The 19,707-nt window shown below is 39.9% G+C and overlaps 1 long non-coding RNA gene and 1 pseudogene across 2 annotated transcripts; both read left to right on the top strand.

Annotated features, from left to right (window-relative positions):
* The first annotated feature begins 4,915 nt into the window (after positions 1 to 4,915).
* LOC143661214 (immunoglobulin kappa variable 4-1 pseudogene) lies at positions 4,916 to 11,841 on the top strand (annotated as a pseudogene). The gene is made up of 3 exons (XR_013164452.1): positions 4,916 to 4,983; positions 10,978 to 11,396; positions 11,779 to 11,841. The product of XR_013164452.1 is annotated as an immunoglobulin kappa variable 4-1 pseudogene (transcript).
* A 445-nt stretch (positions 11,842 to 12,286) lies between these two features.
* On the top strand, positions 12,287 to 18,653 carry LOC143660549 (uncharacterized). The gene is made up of 3 exons (XR_013164120.1): positions 12,287 to 12,311; positions 14,960 to 15,024; positions 18,615 to 18,653. It is a non-coding gene; the product is annotated as an uncharacterized LOC143660549 (long non-coding RNA).
* The last annotated feature ends 1,054 nt before the right edge of the window (positions 18,654 to 19,707 follow it).

Below are 19,707 nucleotides of genomic sequence, written 5' to 3'. Positions count from 1 at the left end.
GAACACTCACTTCATGCAGCCTGAGGAAGTGATAGGTGAACTATTTGATGCATCTGTCCTTTCTGTCTGTTGGCACAGTGCATGGGTCTGTGCTGTGTCCTCCTGAAGGCACAAAGGTAACAAATCAGCCTTGATCTGATCAGTAGAAAGCATTGGAAATTATAGGTGAGTTAAATACAAACTATTGTTTGAGAGATGAATATTGGTTGAGACACTCAGGAGTTCTGCCATGGAATTAATAGAGGATAATGTGAAGTCTCCTGCTAAAGTAGCTTTATCATTTAGCTAATGGTGGTAGTAAAAATAACTTTCTCACAAAATTAGAAAAGCAAAGTTGAAGAGATTTTATTTTAATGATTTGGGTTGACACATGTTCATAATTGCATCTAAGGAACTGGGATGTTCTACTAACTCAAAGAGAAACTGCAGTGGTAAAAATTGACAGTAATTTATATATGCATTATACGTGTTTAACCACACATGTTAATATACACACATGCACGAACACATGCACATTCAGAGTAACTGAAGAGAGACTCACACAATGTTGACAGTGAATAAGAACAGAGTAGTCCAGTCCACACCTTTTCACTTCCCTGTCACCCATAAGTTAATTTTCAGAAATTTTGAACCCTTGAAGAATTATATAAAGCAACCTATGTATCCTAAATGCTAATTAACTTTTGATAAGAAATCCTGTAATTTTTTTCAAATATTATTCAAAATCATTTTTAGTAAAATCATTTGCATAATTCACAATCATTTGTACAGTGCCCTTCAGTTGGCAGTACAGAGGTTTGGGTCCCAAGGAAATACCTATGATGAGATGAGTGGTAGCCTTTGTTTTTTTTAATTAATGCTCCAAGCGTTTAATGTGATCTTGGAATTGGAAGATGAGGGTCAGCAGCACAACTTGAATGATTTTGGACTGATCCATTTAGGAAGGACTTTGTGCACAACACAAAGATGTAGAAAATAATTGCATTAAAACTTGTCATGCCCATGAACCTCTGGGGAAACCTTTGCATCCCCCCATGGCCACACATACCCTGGTTTGAATAATTCTGCTCTAAGGGATTTGTGTTTGGACCAAACAGTCCAATGAGGTGAGGAAAAATTGGGGTCAAAGATGCATGTTTTTCAATAGTGTCCTGCTCTCACTTGCAAGTGAGATGCTGAATGTCAGGGTAAGATCTCTTATGTCACTTCAGATGGGGTCTGACTTTTGTGAACTGTTAACACATTACATCGTCTTCAGCATCCCTCATGTGGTAACACTATAGTCTCACTCAGCCCTTCCCAAGTATCATTCCATGGTTTTTTAATGCTTTTTTATTTTTGGAGTAATTTTATATTTATAGAAAACTGGCAGATGATACAGAGAATTCCTACACATCTTCACCCACTTCCTCTATAAACATGGATCATTTGCAAAACTGAGCTATTTATATTGATAAAATAATATTAACTGGACTCCAGAACTGATGTAGGTTTAACCTTTTTTTATAATTTACTCTTCCTGTCCCATGTTCCAAACCAGCACCACATGTTGTATAAGCTTTCCATGAATTTGTTACAAGAATGTTGTTTGACTTTTACAGAAGATCATGGTCACTGCTAATACAATACTCCCATGTAAAATGAACAGCATAGTATTTTATTCTATACATGACTGTTCTATGTATTTTTCCACCAATCTCATTATTTTAATGTGAACAATACGTTTTTCCCCTTTAGTAGCAATTTTCTACATCACCATATACATTCATTCATCCAAAAATGTAATTGGGCTCTTTCATCAGAACACTGCAGCTATAATGAGGAATGAACATTACATACAGCATGACAATTGTTTGAGACTCTGATGCACATTAAAGCTGCTGCATGTGAATCAGTCCTTATAACTCACTTAGCCTGATGTTAAATCTGCAACAGGAACACATGTGGCAAGTGTTCCCAGGTAAGGGCATGGGGTAGTGAGAGCAAATGCACAGACAGCAGAGAGGTTCAGGTCTTCTAGGGATGTCCGCAGATCACTCCCCTCTATCACATATTCCTGGCCAGAATTCATTCAACTGTCTGAGAACACAGCCTAATAGTTAAAGAAGGGACAGATTCTGATGTTCTTCCTAATTCTGTTCTTCCTTGTGTTTTCCTAACACAATATCCAGCCCTGATCCTATGGATGTGGTCTAATGACAGGAAATTATCTCTGGGTAAAAGGGGCACAAAACACACTCATTGTACTGGAGGAAAAATAAGTCAACATCATTCAGTAATGAAGTAAATGGGATGACAGTTCCCTCACTCTGGGTGACGGAATCTCCTTTTAACATGAGATTTATTGATAAACACATTAGCTTTTATCAATTAATAACAAGTGAGCAGTTATTAGCTCTCAGTGCTGTAGGTCAGGAGTCTGGCTGAACACAGTGTAAAGGGTTCTCTGCTCAGGGTCTTAGGATGATAAAATCAAGGAGTCAGTGAGGCTCTGTACTTTCCAGAGCTTGGAGTTCTCTTCCAAGCTGATGTGGTTAGACAGAATCAGTTCCCTGTGTAGTTGGCTTGAGATCCTATTTCCTTGCTGGCTGGGTGTCCCTTCTCCTAGAGGATACCTTCATTCCTTGTCACGTGGCCCTTCAACCTCCACAGGCAACATCAGATATTTTCTGCCATGTCAAATCCTAATTACCTATGAACCTTACAGAGTTCTTAGTCTTTGACCAGTACAGCAATATTCAAAGGGCTCCTGTGAAATGGTCATGACCATTTGAATAATCTCCCTTTCTTAATGTCAACAGATTTCATTTCATATGTAATTAAAGTCAAACATTTCTTTTAATATGCACAATCACTTCATAGCAGAATCTAAATTAGTGCTTGAGCAACTGGAATAGGGTTTGTACATGCCAGCAGCCAGGAAACTAGAGGGCCCTCTTAGAGCTCTACTTACCTCAATGCTTTTATTATCTTTTATCAAGTATTGCTTTACCCCGATACTAATTTTGGCAGTGGAGAGTTTGGGGAAATTTATATTTTAAAAATCAGTATATGATTTTAGAGAAGATAGAAGTACGCACTTCCAGATGGCCAAATGGATAAGGATTAAGTACTTTCCACTTCCTTAGAAAGTCAATACACATAAAATGACTTAGAAAGTGCCTACTTAAAAAAAAATTAATTCTGTTTCATGTTCCATGGACTCTCACTGCACTAATCAAAAAGTCTCAGCTTTCATCAAATCTTTAAATTTCCCCTAGGATCAGACCATTTTTTGCTTTCAACAGTTCTATTTTTCTTTCTTAATCATCCAAGACCACATCTTGTGCATATTTGGATGTATTCTTCCCTGAGCAAGCCAACTCCCTACTTCATTCATGCACAAGATCAACTATTCACTCTTCAAAGAGGATGTCTCCATAACAGTGTTTTAGGTGGAAGCCTCTGACTCAGTAATTTGTATGACACAACCTGTTTCATCACCATGGTGTCCAAGACTTTCTCAAGTTTTTTTTATAGATGTAGGAATAGGAAGGATGTTATATTATGTTGAAGCAGGAAAACTGTCAATTATGAAGTAGAAATTTAAATTAATAATATATGTGTATTAACTTCATGGAAAAGCAGAAAAGAAATATGGAACATGAGAGAAACATAATAAAGTATTGGCATCTTCAAAACCCATATATGTGATAGAACAAAAGCCCAGTGGACCTTTGCCTGAGTAGGAATGTCTTCCTGCTGGTTTGCGTCTGTGCCACCCCATTCCTGAAGGCCTGGAAATGGCATCCTTAACTAAAGTATTGGGCTGAAAAGGAGACACACTACAGAAAAATAAATGTACTATTAATTACAATTGGAACCATATATACCTTAGGATGTTCCACCATCTCATTTTTTTTATCTTTCTTTTACTCTGTTCTAGGTGAGGGAGGTTGTATGCAATAAACCTGGATGCACCTTGCCCCAGTATCCTGCATTAACAGCTTTGCTATGGGGTGTTAATTTCAGAGAAGTAGGATAGGAGAAACTGCAGGAATATACTTTGTTTATTGTCTCTCTCTCCCAGATAATAGAAAGGTTCAAGAGACCAGGGGTTCTGTTTCATTTATTCATAATCTAATGTTCTAGGCCTGGAAGGGTTTATATTGGTGATTGTATAATTCCATAAAATTTTTGGTTTTGGTAGGAATAAATGACAAATCTGCTCTGAGACATTGGTAGGTGGTGCTATTTTACCTATTACCACTAGGGGGTGAGGTGACCCCTTAGGTCTGTGGATACTTCCATTGTGATTTGAGAAACTGGTGGACCTAAAGGGCAGTGGCAAGGGTAACTTGTAAGTATCTGGTGACTCATTTTCAGAGACTGTATTTGGGTGAGAGCAGCATCAGTGGTCTGGGTTTGGACATATTGAGGTGATTTGATTTTAAAGAAGTACTTCGAATACATATTCAGAATAGACTGAGGTGGATACATTATTTGTACACTACATCCTCATTCTATCCAATTATATGAATGTATTCCACACAGTTTCTGGCACCATATTCTTAAAAGTCAATTAAGTTCAGAAATTTTACACTCACTGACACATATATTCAATTACAAAATTGAGTATACAAAATGAGTATAGGTAATTTGAAACAAAAGTTGATAATAAAATATTTTAAAGTCAGCTGTTTCCTAAAGTTTGTTGAAAATTATAGTGGTCACTTGATTTCTGGGACATTTGCAGGACTACATTCACACTTCCTGTGGTAATGTTATTTTGTCCCCTTCCTTCCCTTATCTGTCTTCACAGCTCACTGCACAGTATGTTTCCCTTTATACCCTGTGCTGATTTGCATAGACTCCTGGGGACTCAGCTGCTGCTCAGACTCTATTAATGGGGATTCCCTGGAGATGGGGCCTGAGTGCACCAGATGGTGAGCAAGATGCTGTCACAGTCCCAACTCCTCATCCTCCTGGGGCTCTTGGTCTCAGGTGAGAGCTTCAGAAAAGCAATGTCTTTATAAAGCTGGAGAGATGGTTTTCACATGCAGTGTGTACAGACTGTTCCATCTCAAACAGATTTGATTATATATGATAAATGAGGAAACCTGCATGTGAATATATGTTTTATATACTTGTGATTTATTATATTATCTTGTTCTTTTCTGACTGCAGATGCCAGTGGGGACATTGTGATGACCCAGTCTCCAGACTCTGTTGCTGTGACTCCAGGGGAGACCATCACCATGAGCTGCAAGGCCAGCCAGAGTGTTAGCAGTTACTTAGCCTGGTACCAGCAGAAACCAGGACAGGCTCCCAAACTGCTCATCTACTATGCATCCAACCGGGCATCTGGGGTCCCTGAGCGATTCAGTGGCAGTGGGTCTGGGACAGATTTCTCCCTCAGAATCAGTGGAGCCCAGGCTGAAGATGTGGCCACTTATTACTGTCAGCAACATAAGAGCTATCCTCCCACAGTGCTTCAGCCTCGAACACAAACCTCCTCTCCCAGCTGTGGGGCACTGAGTCCTGCAGCAGCAGCTGCTCCCCATCTCTTCATTATAACAAATGCCCAAGGAGACACATTATAACTTTCTGCCTAGTAGTCAGTCTTCATATCTTACTTTTTCCTTCAATGGACTCTGTCTTTCTGTCAAGCCTTCCCTCTCCTTTTTACTGAAGTAGTTATGCTCTACCTCCTTTCTAACTGCCTTTTTCCTTCACTTTTTCCCTTTCCTTTACATATTCCTTCAAAGGCCATTCTGTAGTTCTAACCATTTGATTAGGAAATTTTTTCCTTTGAGGCACTGAGGCTGCCTCGAGCCTGTAAGGGCAGAGAGACAGGAGGAGGGAGAAAAGGAGCTGCCTAGTTAGGAGTCTCTCAGGGGGGAAATATGATAGGGGATTCCCAGCACATTGGTATTTAGAATAGTTAGGGTCTGACTGTGCCATGTTTTCTGTCTATTCCCTGCAGTTCAATGTGTTCTTCTCTCCTCTCCCTGGTGTGAAGGTTGTGGTGAGGAGGGAGTCAGTGTGAAAGGGGCATGAAGAAGTGAGGCTGGCATTTCGGTCAAGAGGTGGGAAACAGTCTTTGTCAATAATGAGATGTTGTTTTCATATGTGAGAGCACTAGGTGTCCACCAAGTTTCTTTCCCCTGGCTGTTTATTTCATGCTAACATATTTACACTTCCATTAAAGCTAGAATGCTTTACATTGTTGCATTAAACAGATAATTATTCTATTTTAGTGTTATATTTCTGAGTGAATTTGTTATAGTTAAGACTTCTTCATTGATTTCTCTTTTCATTTTTCATTTATTAAATAAATTCCAATTGAGAATCTATTATAGGCCAAGTACACTTCTGGGTATTTGCATAATAATAGTGGTAATAAGCAATTAAAAATAAGTTTCTCTCTCAGAGTTGAGGTCTGAAGGGGTAGTACATATTGATGAGAGAAAATCAAGAAATGCAAAATTTGATGTAAGATATGCATGTTTGAGTCCAATAAGGAAGTATCATCTACTTTTGTGTGGGTGTATGTTTAGCTTAGTGCAGTGGAAAGGTGATTCTGTGTGTGTGTGTGTGTGTGTGTGTGTCTGGTCTGTGTGTTTTTGTACCCTTAAGGCAGAGTCACATTTCATTCTTTCTCCAAACAAGTATCTCTTTATTGCAGCATGATGCAGCATGATTCGTTGTTTTGTTTTTTTTTTCTTTTTTGTTTGTTTGGAAAGTGCATGGGCTGGGTATCAAATCCAGGCCTCCCACTGTGATGGTTTGAAAGGATGTATGGACCCTAGAAAAGCCATGTTTTAATCAAGATCCCATTTCATAAAGGCAAAATAATTCTTATTCAATACTTTATGTTTGAAACTGTAATCAGATCATCTCCCTGGAGATGTGATTTAATCAAGAGTGGATTAACTGGAGGTGTGTCCCCACCCACTTGAATGGATCTTGATTAGTTTCTGGAGTCCTATTAAAGAGGAAACATTTTGAAGAATTATGTAGATTCAGAGAGATCAGAGCAGAATGACATAGCCATGAGAAGTAGAGTCCATCAGCCAGTGACCATTGGAGATGGAGGAAAATGCCTCCTGGGAAGCTTCATGAAAGGGGAAGCCAGGAGAAGAAGCTAGCAGATGACACTGTGTTTGCCATGTGCCCTTCCAGATGAGAAAGGAACCCTGATTGTGTTTGCTATGTGCCATCTCATTTGAGAGAGAAACCCTGTACTTCATAAGCCTTCTTGAATCAAGGTATCTTTCCCTGGGTTCCTTAAATTGGACATTTCTATAGACTTGTTTTAATTGGGACATTTTCTTGGCCTTGGAACTGTAAATGAGCAACTTATTAAATTCCCCTTTCTAAAAGCCATTCAGTTTCTGGTATATTGCATTCTGGCAGCTACCATGCTAGAACACCCATACAGCAAGTGAGAATTCTACCTTTGAACTATAGTTGCACCCCAGGTTTTGAAGGGATTCTTATTATTTATTTTCATTTTTTAATTTCATTTTTTTTATTTATGAAAAGAAACAATACACTTAGAACCATCAACAATGGATACCTTAGTTCGTTTAACCATAGGCAAATTTAAATAAAGTGTCCTGCTTAAAGCAAGTTGTATTTTGGTTTGTTTTTTTATGTGCTCCAAGAACACAATTTACAAGGGCTTATGGCAGCTGACTTCGAGCTCCCTGAGAGAAAGATATGTCTTAGTCATCGTAATCATGTCTTTATCCACAGGGCCTTGCACATAATAGGAATAGTGGCAATGAAGGTGGTGACAGGGATGGTGATGATGATGATGGTTGCTAATAGTTACTGAGCACTTGCTGTGTCCCAGGCAGTTCTAAGTGCTGACATTTACTATTTCATTTTATTCCTCACATCGGGACTTTGACATAGGTACCATTACAATGGTCCCATTGTACAGAGGAGCACAGCGAGGACAGAGAGGTGAAGCACCTTACCCACGGTCACAGAGCTAGGAGGTAGTGAAAGTGTGCTTCATGAAATACGTCTCAATGGTCAAGGGAATGAATGAATGGAAATTGCTTAAGAATGCCTGCCAAGTGACAAGTGGGCATGTACCCGAGCTCTGTGGTGTCCCCACCATTGGGCCATGAGTGCTCTGTGTATCTGAGGCTTCTTGGTGTTGGTGGTGAAGCCCATGGGATCTGGCCAATGTTCTTTGTCATGTGATTTCTTTCCCATTTTCAGGAAGAGTGAAACAGCACTCAACCCCTTATCTCTACCAAACCAGAAGATGATCTCTCCAGAGTGGCCAGCCATGGGGAAGAGAGTCTGTGTACAGAAACATGAGCAAGCTTTGCACATATTTTTCCTTTGTTTCTGGTCCCAATTATTAGTTTACTTAGGGATATGCTTACACTAATGAATGGGAATTATTGGGGAACAGTTGTACTGGGGAGGCAGAACCATAGCTCCAAGCTGTTTGTTGGGAAGAGCAGGTTCTGATGCTGCATCTGTTCCAACCTCTGTGCTGCAAGGAGGAGGAGATACTAGCGCAGCTTCCTCTCTGAAACCCTAATATTATACAGCCATTCTCTGGGGGTCTTTGAGCCAAACTGGCAGCCACACACTCCGAGGTGGTTCATGAAACTTGTCCTCAGTGAACAGTTTTTCTGTGCATAGTGCTAATCCATGCTGACACAAGCTATTACAAGGTACTAAGGGCTGAGGATCACAGGTACTGTAATAATGTCTATGCCAGAATCAGCACACATCTCTACCTCTTCTTGACATAGGCTTGCTTATGGTAGTTTTTGTAAAACTAAACTTTAATTGCTTTCAACCCTGTTTCAATCTGCTTTAACATTTATATGATAAAGTACATTTATACTTGCTAGAGCCAAATATACTTGGAAATTAATCTCCTGAGCTGTATCAATAACGGTGTTCTAGTCCAGCACCCATTTGACAGATGGAGATGCTTGAGGCAGTGCACTGCTTGTGGCCACAGTTCCCATCTGCCACCATATCTGCCCTCTGCCTTCTCCCTTCTAATGAGGGTGGGCAATATAGTGAGAGGGCCAGGGGCTCACACTGAGGCCCACAGCAGCTCAGCTGGTCTCAGACTTTGGGGAACTTCTGGGAAGATCTGGACCACATTACCAGGCAGCTGTAGGTACAGGAGCTACGTGTTCCCAGAGATCAGCCACCTCCCAATATCTTAGAGAAAGTAGACCTGCAGCCCTGGACCTGGGTAGGGACAGCTTCATTGTTCTACTTTTCCATAAATCATGTAACTTTTCTTTTGGAAAGCTAATTAAAAAAAAAGTGTACTCCTCTAAAGTAGATTTTAAAGCAGCCAGATGGCATGACCAAACTTGCCTTTTCAAAAGATCACTCTGGTTTTAGTGAAGTTAACTTATTATTTTTTTAAATGTCAAGAATACCAGAATATAAGAAGACCAGTTAGGAAATTATTTCAGGAAATTCAGGAGAGAGATGATGGGTTGGTCTAAAGCCATGGCAGTGGAGACCGGAAGAAGTGGATGCACTGGGGAATATGTAGTTGTAAGATTGACAGGAGGTGGAGGTGAGTGCTGAGGTAAAGAGTGTTGTCGAGGATGACTCCACTGATTCTGGTTTAGACAACAGGATGTGTGCTGCTCCTTCCCTTGGGTGGGAAACAGGAGGGATTATGTTGCATATAAGATTCCTAAACTGTCTTAAATTTTATCTCTTCCTCTGACTCTGTTCGTGGTGAGGGATGACCATGAAATGGACCTGGATACACCTCACCCCACTTGTCCTGTATGAACAGCTTTGTGACAGAGGGTGAATTTCAGAGAAGCTACATATGAGAGTCGGAGGATATGTCCCTTATTCATTGACTGTCTTTCCCAGATAAATGAAAGCTTAAGAGGTCAGAGGTTCTGCTTCCTTTTCTGATAATTTAATGTCCTAGGTTTAGAAAGTTTCATATTATTATTTGTGTAACTCTACACTTATTTTTTCATTTTTGGAAGGAGTAAGTAAAGAATCTACTCTGAGACCTTAGGAGTTGGGGCTATTTTCCCTATTACCACAAGATGGCGCAATTCTTCTTAGGATGGAAATCTCTTCATTTGTAATTTGAAAACTCCTGGCCTAATGGCCAGTGCCAAGGGTAATTTTTACGTGACTGTTGACTCATTTTCAGAGACATTATTTGGGTTGAGAGCAGTATCAGAGGCCTGGATGTGGACATATTGAAGTTTGAGATGTAGAAAAAGAACATCATGCACGTATTTAAAGTTCAGAATAGGCTGAGACAAATGTATACTTTGTACACTACATCCTCATTCTATCCCATGATATGAATATATTCCACAGAGTTCCTGCTACCAATTATAAAAGCTCATTTACATTCAGAAACTTTACACTCACTGATACCTAGTCTATTACAAAATTAATTTTAAACACAGAAGATGATTGCAGCTAGTTTGAAACATAAAGTGGGTAGTAAAATATTTTGACTTTGCTAACTTTGCTAAAGTTTGTTGAAAACTATAGTTTGCAGTTGATTTCTGGGACGTTTACAGGACTACGCTCACATTTCTTGTGGTAATGTTATTTTTTCCCCTTCCTTCCAATATCTCTCTTCACAGCTCACTGCACAGTGCATTTCCCTTTATACCTGTGCTGATTTGCATAGACTCCTGGGGACCTGGCTGCTGCTCAGACTCTATTAATGGGAATTCCGTGGAGACGGGGCCTGAGTGCACCAGACAGTGAGCAAGATGCTGTCACAGTCCCAACTCCTCATCCTCCTGGGGCTCTGGGTCTCAGGTGAGAGCTTCAGAAGAGCAATGTCTTTGTAAACCTGGAGACATGGATTTCACATGCAGAGTGTACAGACAATTCCATCTCAAAATGATCTGATTATATATGACCAATGAGGAAACCTACATGTGAATATACATTTTATATACTTGTGATTTATTGTGTGATCTTGTTCTTTTCTGCCTGCAGGTGCCAGTGGGGACATCGTGATGACCCAGTCTCCAGCCTCTGTGGCTGTGACTCCAGGGGGGATAGTCACCATGAGCTGCAAGGCCAGCCAGAGTCTTTTGTACAGCTCTGATCAGAAGAACTACTTAGCCTGGTACCAGCAGAAACCAGGACAGGCTCCCAAACTACTCATCTATCATGCATCCACCCGGGCATCTGGGGTCCCTGAACGATTCAGTGGCAGTGGGTCTGGGACAGATTTCTCTCTCAGCATCAGTGGAGCCCAGGCTGAAGATGTGGCCAGTTATTACTGTCAGCAAGGTTTAAGTTTTCCTCCCACAGTACTTCAGCCTTCAACACAAACCTCCTCTCCCAGCTGTGGGGCACTGAGTCCTGCAGCAGCAGCTGCTCCCCTCCTCCTGCCTCTTCATGTTGAAAGAGTATGCCTAGTAGTTAATCTTCTCATCCTACTTTTTCCTTCAGTGGACTCTGTCTTTCCTTCAAGCCTTCCTTGTCCTTGTTACTGAAGTAGTTATACTCTACCTCCTTTCTAACTGCCTTTATTCCATCACGTTTTCCCTTTCCTTTACTCAGTCCTTCAAAGGCAATTCTGTAGTTCTACCAACTTGGTTTGGAAATTTTTTCTTTTGAGGTACTGAGGCTTCCTGGAGCCTGTAAGGGCAGAGAGACAGGAGGAGGGAGAAAAGGAGCTGCCTAGTTAGGAGTCTCTCAGGGGGGAAATGTAAGGGGGAATTCCCGGCACATTGGTATTTAGAATAGTTAGGGTCTGACTGTGCCATGTTTTCTGTCTATTCCCTGCAGTTCAATGTGTTCTTCTCTGCTCTCCCTGGTGTGAAGGTGGTGAGGAGGAGGGAGTCAATGTGAAAGGGGCATGAAGGAGTGAGGCTGAGATTTTGGTCAAGGATGGGAAACAGTCTCTGTCAACAATGAGACATTGTTTTCACATGTGACAGCACTAGGTATCCACCAAGTTTCTTTCCCCTGGGTATTTATTTCATGCTAACATATTTACACTTCCATTAAAGCTAGAATGCTTTCCATCCTTGCATTAAACAATTGATTATTCTATTTTAGTGTTATATTTGTGAGTGAGTTTGTTATAGTTAAGGCTTTCCTTCATTGATTTCACTTTTCATTTATTAAATAAATTCTAATTGAGAGTCTACTATATGCCAAATATACTTCTGGGTATTTGCTTTATAATAATGGCAATAAGCAATTAAAAAAATAAGTCTGTCTTTCAGAGTTTAAGTTTGAAGGGGTAGCTGATATTGATGACAGAAAATCAGGAAATGCAAAATTTGATGGAAGATAAGCATGTTTGAGGCCAATAAGTAAGTACTTTCTCTGTTTGTGTGTGGGTGTGTGTTTAACTTGGTGCAGTGGAAAGGTGTTTCTGTGTGTGTGTGTGTGTGTGTGTGTGTGTGTCTGTGTGTTTGTATCCTGTAAGCCAGGGTCACATTTCATTCTTTTTCCACGTGACTATTCTTTATTGCAGCATGATTTGTTGATTTTTTTGTTAGCTTTTTTGTTTGTTTTGGAAAGTGCTTGTGTTAGGTATCAAATTCGTGTCTGCCACACTGCAAGCAAAATTGTTTTTGCAATGAACTACAATTGCACCCCAGGTTATGCTAGTTTTTTTATTATTTATTTTATTTTTTAATTTTATTCTTTTATTTACAAAAACAAACAGTGCACTTGGACCCACCAACAATGGATACTTTAGTTAGTTTAACCATAGGCAAATTTAAATAAAATGTCATGCTTAATGCAGGTTTTTAAGCAGCCAGATGACATGACCAAATTTGCCTTTCAAAAAGATCTCTCTGGTTTTAGTGAAGTGTAACTTATTTTTTAAAAAAATGTCAAGAATAGATGTAAGATGAGCAGGTGGGAAGTTATTTCAGGAATCCAGGAGAGAGATGTTGATAGTTGGTCTAAAGTCATGACAGTGGAGTTAAGAAGATGTGGATGGGTTAGGGAATAGGTAGTTGTAAGATTGACAGGAGGTGGATGTGAGTGCTGAGGTAAAGAGTGTTGTCGAGGATGACTCCACTGATTCTGCCTTAGTCAACAGGTTGTTGCTGCTCCTTCCCTTGGGTGGAATTGGGTGGGGTTGGCTTGTGTGGAGGTGGAAAGACCATGAGATAGATGTCAGAGATACTGAGGTAGAAGTGCCATAGTGACATGCAGGAATGTTGAATTTAGAACTGAGAAGAGAAGTTTGAACTGACAATATAAATACATTAGAACAAGATATAGCTGTCTTATCAACTAACATGTTTATTGACAGAATTAAACCTTCCCAAGATTCAGTTTGTTTTTATGTTTTAATTTATAAAACCAGTATTAAGTGATCAAATACTCCATCATATACAGTGCCACTTGAGGATATTATTTTTCATATGTGTCAATAAATGTGTGAAATTCTATGTATTCTAAATATATAGTGAATATTTAAAATTTTAATTTAAAATACGTCAAGGAAAATTACATAGCAGATAGCCAAATTAATCAGTGTCTAGGGAGCTGTGCCATGCCTCTCTGCAGAATGTTGGCCCATTTAATGGATCCAAAGCTTGGGGATAGTATAAAAGTAACCCCAAATTAAACCAAGGACAGGAGTGCAAGGCAGCACCAATGCACACCATCCAGTAATGAAGCCTCCCTAACGGTGCTGGCCACTGGGACAGCTGATAATTAAGCCAAGAGCACCTGAATACATTCCCACCTGTGTTTGTGAATCAATATCAAATCACCCTACTTCCCAGGCCAATTGTTTTGGATGATATGTGGAAGTTCTTTGAGTGATAATGAAGAGGTACAATTGGCCAGCCAGACTCAAGGGCAGAAAAGGACAGCTATATAGACATAAAGAATATGGAGCAGGAAATCAGAGAATAAAGGTGTTGAGGAAGGAAAGCTTATCTAAACTTGGCCCCTTTAGGGGTGGGGGTAACACTCATGGATTCTCACATTTATCATGGCTCAGAGAAGGGAGTGAGGCTTTAACCACAGACACTGGGGATTACAAGTTTCAAACTACACAGAGCAAAATCAGAAATGTCAGGGCCAGGCCTTTTGGAGAAACCAAATGCAGATTCTGATCATCCAAAGCCTGGGCAGTTACAGGCCTTCTAATAATTATGAGGTTTGAGATGGCAAAGAGCTGTCTAGAAAAGGAGCAGCAGGGGCCATTCAGAGAAGCTGAGGGCAGCTCTTACCACCCAGTCCATATGGAGCTGCAGGCTGAGAACCAGGGTACAAGGAAGGCAGGGCTAGCTGGGGTGGTCACTCAAGAAGAGTGCTTATCCCTAGGCAAAAATGATGGGCTACCAAGTATAAATTATTTATGTCACTATAAAGGATCACTGCACTGAAGGGGATCTATGACTTTATGTATGACTGCGTGTTTTCCTCTTTGTCTTCAATATTCTACAGTTTTCTGAGATGTGTCTCATTATGGACTACTATTGACTATTGACTACTTTGGCTTTGGTTTGATGGCACTTGAGTTTGGGAATTGGTTTCTTCCACTTGTTCTGGATAATTCTCAATCATTGTTTGTTCAAATATATATCTGCCCATTATCTGCCTTCTCAGAATGTATATTAGTTCTTCTCTCTGTGCATCTCCCTGTATTCTCTATGTCCGTGAGTTTTTTTTCCATGTTTTTCATTCCCAGTATTGCATTTTTGGAAAGTTTCTTCTGCTCTGGCTTCTAGTTTTGTAAATTTTCTGCTTCTCTCAATTGCCTACATTCAGTTTTCAATTTTGGTTTTCCTTATACAAGATCTAGAAACTTTGATTTGTTTATGTTAAAAGTATAAGGTCATCATTAAAATTTAGCTTTCCATGTACATATTATCATATTTGTTATTCATTCCTTTAAATAAACTCTGTGATTGTTTTGAAATGTGAAGTATAAGGAGAAATGCTGTTGTCAATTCACTTATGATGCATGCTGTACATGTGCCTTCAGAATTTCTCACCTGGATGGGCTCGAGGCTCTCACTGACATAACCTTTGCATGGATCTGGAACCCAGGTACGTATTTGCAGTGTCCTTTGATGGTTTCAGGACAATGCTTCTTTGGTAATAAACTATCTCCAATTGTGGGTAATCCAATATCTTTTCAGATCATGAATTTTATTAAGGAGATATACACATTCAATATGAGGTTCTTATTTAGATTATCCTGTGTTATTCATTGCATCTTTTTTTCCCATGGGAAGGCACTGGGAATCAAACCCAGGTCTCCAGCGCAGCAGGTGACAACTCTACCTGCTCAGCCACTGTGGCCCACCATGTTGAGTGCATCTTGTGTAACAAGAGAATGTCACCCATTTTGAATATATATTTACTTTAAAATTAATTATTGCAAATTTCATTTTTGAAATTGATTACTACATGTTTCATGATCAATAAGTCACATTTTCAGTAATATTTTTGGCATTAAACATTATATCCTTCCACAATCCACAAAACAATTTCCTTGTATGAACCCTTCCTGCTTCATGCAGACCCCTCTGGCACTGCTCATAAGTTTCCACTCGGGGTCTGTGCCTTGGTGATGTGAAAAGAGCTGTAATAGGCAGGGCAAAGGAACTGATCATGTCACATCCTACCTCTTTCTGATTTTTCTGCTCTGGGACTCTTGTTGAAGGGTAAAAGGAGCTCAATCAAACAATATTTGAGTCTTTGTAGATTATGAGAAATTACTTCAGATGCACACAGAAATAGCTGTAATTTCCCAAATGTTACAGCCAATATTCAATGTTATAGGCCTCAGAAATAAGTATAACCACAAGGAAACAAAGAGGGGACAATCTGACTTTGAATTTGTTGGCATAATCCATGCATCTGTGTTTATGGTTCATTATGATTGCAGGTGACTCAGGGAAACTTGTGAGGTCTGAGTCTCAAGACTCCCTGGCTGTGTTGCCATATCTGAGGTTAAACATCAGCACCATGTCCAGTCCCAGTATTTTATCCAGTCTCAACCACAAGAATTACTTAGCCTGGTTCCAGCATGTGTTAGTTTGCAAGTCTCCAGAATGTGATATACAAGAACTGGAATAGCTTTTAAAAGGGGAATTAAATTAGTTACAATTTTACAGTTCTAAACCATAAAAAAGTCCAAGCTTAGTTCTTCAAGAAAAGGTATTTTTTGTTCTGGATGGCTGATGGATCAGGAACACCTCTGTCCACTTGGCAGTCACATGGCTTGCATCTGCTGGGCTCCATTGCTTTTAGGGTCTCTTCCTGGGGGAAAGGGGGTATCCTCACTTTGCTTCTGCAGGGCTGGCTGTCATCGCCTGGCTTCCCATAGTTTTCTCTAGGTGCTGGCTTCTTAACATCTCTTGGTGATGTCTGTAGGCCCCAAGCATCTCCAAACATTCATGTCTCTGTTCTCCAAATGTCAACTTCTATGTCAGCTCTGGGCTCTGTTGGCTCTGAGGGTTCTGTTCTTGAAAATGTTTCCTCTTTCAAAAGATTCCAGTAAAATAATCAAATTCTAATCTGCAGTGTTAAATCAGGGTTAACAGAAACAGCTGCTCCCACAACATTGGGTCAGGATTAAAATATGGCTTTTCTGGGGTTCGTAAGACTTTCAAACCTGTACACAGCAGAAGCCTGGACAGTTACCCAACTGCTCATGTCCTTGGCATCTACAAAGTATTGGAATTCCTGACAATTCCTTGTAAATTGATTAGAACAGACTTCCTTCTCAGCATCAGTGGGTTCCAGGCTGAAGACAGGCAGATTAATTCTGTCAGAAGAATTATGACTTTCCTCCCATTGTGATTCACTGTTTTATCCAGCATTCTCCTCTGTGCTGTTTGTCAGTGAGTCTCTTATGATGTATTTATTTCCTGGATTTACCTGCCTCCTCTATCTTCCTCAGAGATTGCCTACTGATTTCTTTTCAAGAAGGTTTTCAGGGACTAGAAGATAGTTAGGGGATCTGGTGTCTTTACTCTGTTTCTGTGATGGTGACTGTAGGATAATGGAGTAAAGGTCTCTGTGTTTGATTCCTATTGATCCTGTAAAATCCCCACAAATGATAGAAATGTCTCATTTACAGTTCTGCAAAACGTTAGAGTAAAATGGATCTCACTTGGCTAAAATCACTGTACTGTAGTGTCCCTTTGTGGTAACCTCAGGGGAAAAGCTGTTTCTTGCCATTTCCAGCTTGTAGAGACCTCCCAGTTCCCTGACCTTTGTTCCCATTCATTGTTCTTCATATTAACCAACACTTCATCTCCTGACCCTGCTTCTGTTGTCCCATGTTTCTCTGACCACAGTCCTGAGAGGCTGTTTCCTTTTCAGGACTCATATGTTTTCACAGGGGCACTGAGATAATCCAGGGTAGTTTCCCATCTCAGCATCTATGTACTTCTTGATATTTTCAAAGTCGTTTTCGCCATATATAGTAACAGATTGTAGACTCAAAATTAGTTTTGTGAATGTCTTTGGGGTTGTTAATCTGACCCACAAAATCTTCTGCATTTCTCACATTGTAAGGACCATTGTCAGTAAGTTCTGTACAGATGGATGCACTTGACTGAAGCAAGCAAATTCCATGCAGCCCCGACTTGTTTGAGACCCAGTGAGATTTGTACTCTGATGAATCAACATTAAACCTTCCTGTTTTATTTCTTTCTCAATTTCTTTCTCTCCCATTTTTCCTTGTCATTTTCTCCCACATCAAAGGTTTTTCAAGGTATAATCCTGGCCACTTCAGATTAAAAATCCCCACCACTGACTGTCCCTTCCTACTGGACCCCCTTTCCAGCCAGGATTTGCTGCTCATCATTTTCTGACTGTAGCTTTTTGTGGTCCTATTTAGTTCCGTTGCTCAATTCTGTCTTTTCTTCTTAAAACAAAAGACAGCAAAACCAAAAAGATGGAAAGTCATTTCTCTCATTCATACTCCTTCTAAAGGCCATTCTCTTATTTGCTAAACCTAAGTATCCACATATACTGTTTTAGAGCTGTTATGTACCCCCAAAATGCAGTGTTCTTTTCTCCATCCTTATGCTGATAGACCTAATATGGGTTGGAAACTCTTGTTAGAATATTTCATTTGAGCTGTGAAGGTGAGTCTTAATCCTTCACAGGAGTCCTTTATAAGAGGCAAAAGGTATGTGTGCCACTTTGAATCTATCATGGGTCCAAGAAAAGCCATGTTTTCTAAATCTCATTCAATATTATGGGTTGGGAGCTTTCTGATTTTTCCCATGGAATGTGTCTCCACCCATTCAACATGGGGTTGCTTACTGGAGCATTTAAAAGGCAACTATTTTGGAAAGGGCCCATATAGCCAGAGATCTTTGGAGAGGAAGGAAAATGTACCCATGAGAGCTTGATGAAATCAGAAGCCTGGAGTGAAAGCTAGCTGATGTTTCCATGTTTCTGCTTGTCTTTCCTGTTGAGAAAGAAACTGTGGACATCATCAGCCTTCTTGAACCAAGGAAACTTTCCCTGGATGCCTTATATTGAACACTTCTAATCTTGTATAATCTTGCTTTAATTTGGACATTTTCACAGCCTTAGAACATGTAAATTTGCAACTTAATAATAAATTCCTGTTTGTAAAAGCCTTTCTGTCTCTGGTATATTACATTCAACAGTTTTCAAGCTTGAACATCAGGTAAATCTGGAGAATAGAGAGAGAAGTACCCAGTTACATTTTGGATACCATCATTGAAACCAGGACCAGTAGAGAAGGACAAACAGACATCACCATGCATGCTCTCTTGTGACAGAGAAACCCTGAATGCCAGAAGCCTTTCCTCAGAGAGGATTTCTTCCTCTTGATGTCTTAATTTGGGCATTTACATGGGCTAGAAACTGTAATTTTATAACCAAATAAACCTGATACAAAATTAATCTATTTCTTTTGCATGACATTCTGGCAGCTTTAGAAAACCAAATATACCATAAATGAGTATATTATGACCTTGATCCTTAAGGTATGAAACTTATTTTGTATTGTTTTGACCCTTGCCAGCTCTGGGAACTTTGTTTACTACTCTGTGGCTGGGTTTTCACACATGTTCAATGGCTGAAATAATTGCTTCTATTTTCTAGGAATGTCATGAGGCACAATAAGCCAATATTTGTGAAATGCTTCTAGCAATTCCTTGCACCTGGACCACACTTGGGCATTACCATCATTTCCATGCTGCACAAGCACCTCTTTCTTTCTGTTTATTATATCTGCAATTTTTATCAAATATAAATATATCCTCCCACTTCAGAGTCCTCTTGTTACTGCCTAACATTTTTGTTGCCATACTTTGCTTGAACACTCAGCACCTTGGTGCTTTTCCACTCACCCCACCTCACAGTGCATTTAGCCATGGATTATTAATTTCTACATTGAACAGTCATGTTCAGTCATTAGCTGGGTTGTCAATACTTTAATATTTGGATAATTATGATAATGACTAATTCTTAAAATATGTTTCAAATGTGATAATATTTCTTTTGATCATGGCCTTTTCCCTTTTCACCTTGGGGCAGCTGGATCCTCCTGGTTGGTGTGTTTGTCCCTGCAGTCTCTTGGCATCCTGCCCAGTTGTGCTTTGCTCTGTGCTGTGCACCCCTCAGTGCACAAAGTGGCCAGGTGCACTCAGTGGCTGCACTGTTAGTGTTGGAAACTGCCAGTTATTTATTTGAAACATATTTTTTGTAGAAAATGCTCAGAAGTCCTGCTGTACA

Source organism: Tamandua tetradactyla, chromosome 17 (genome assembly GCF_023851605.1).
Source record: "Tamandua tetradactyla isolate mTamTet1 chromosome 17, mTamTet1.pri, whole genome shotgun sequence".
NCBI lineage: Eukaryota > Metazoa > Chordata > Mammalia > Pilosa > Myrmecophagidae > Tamandua > Tamandua tetradactyla.
Note: the sequence above shows the minus strand (reverse complement) of the source record. Positions and strands in the feature narration are given on the sequence as shown.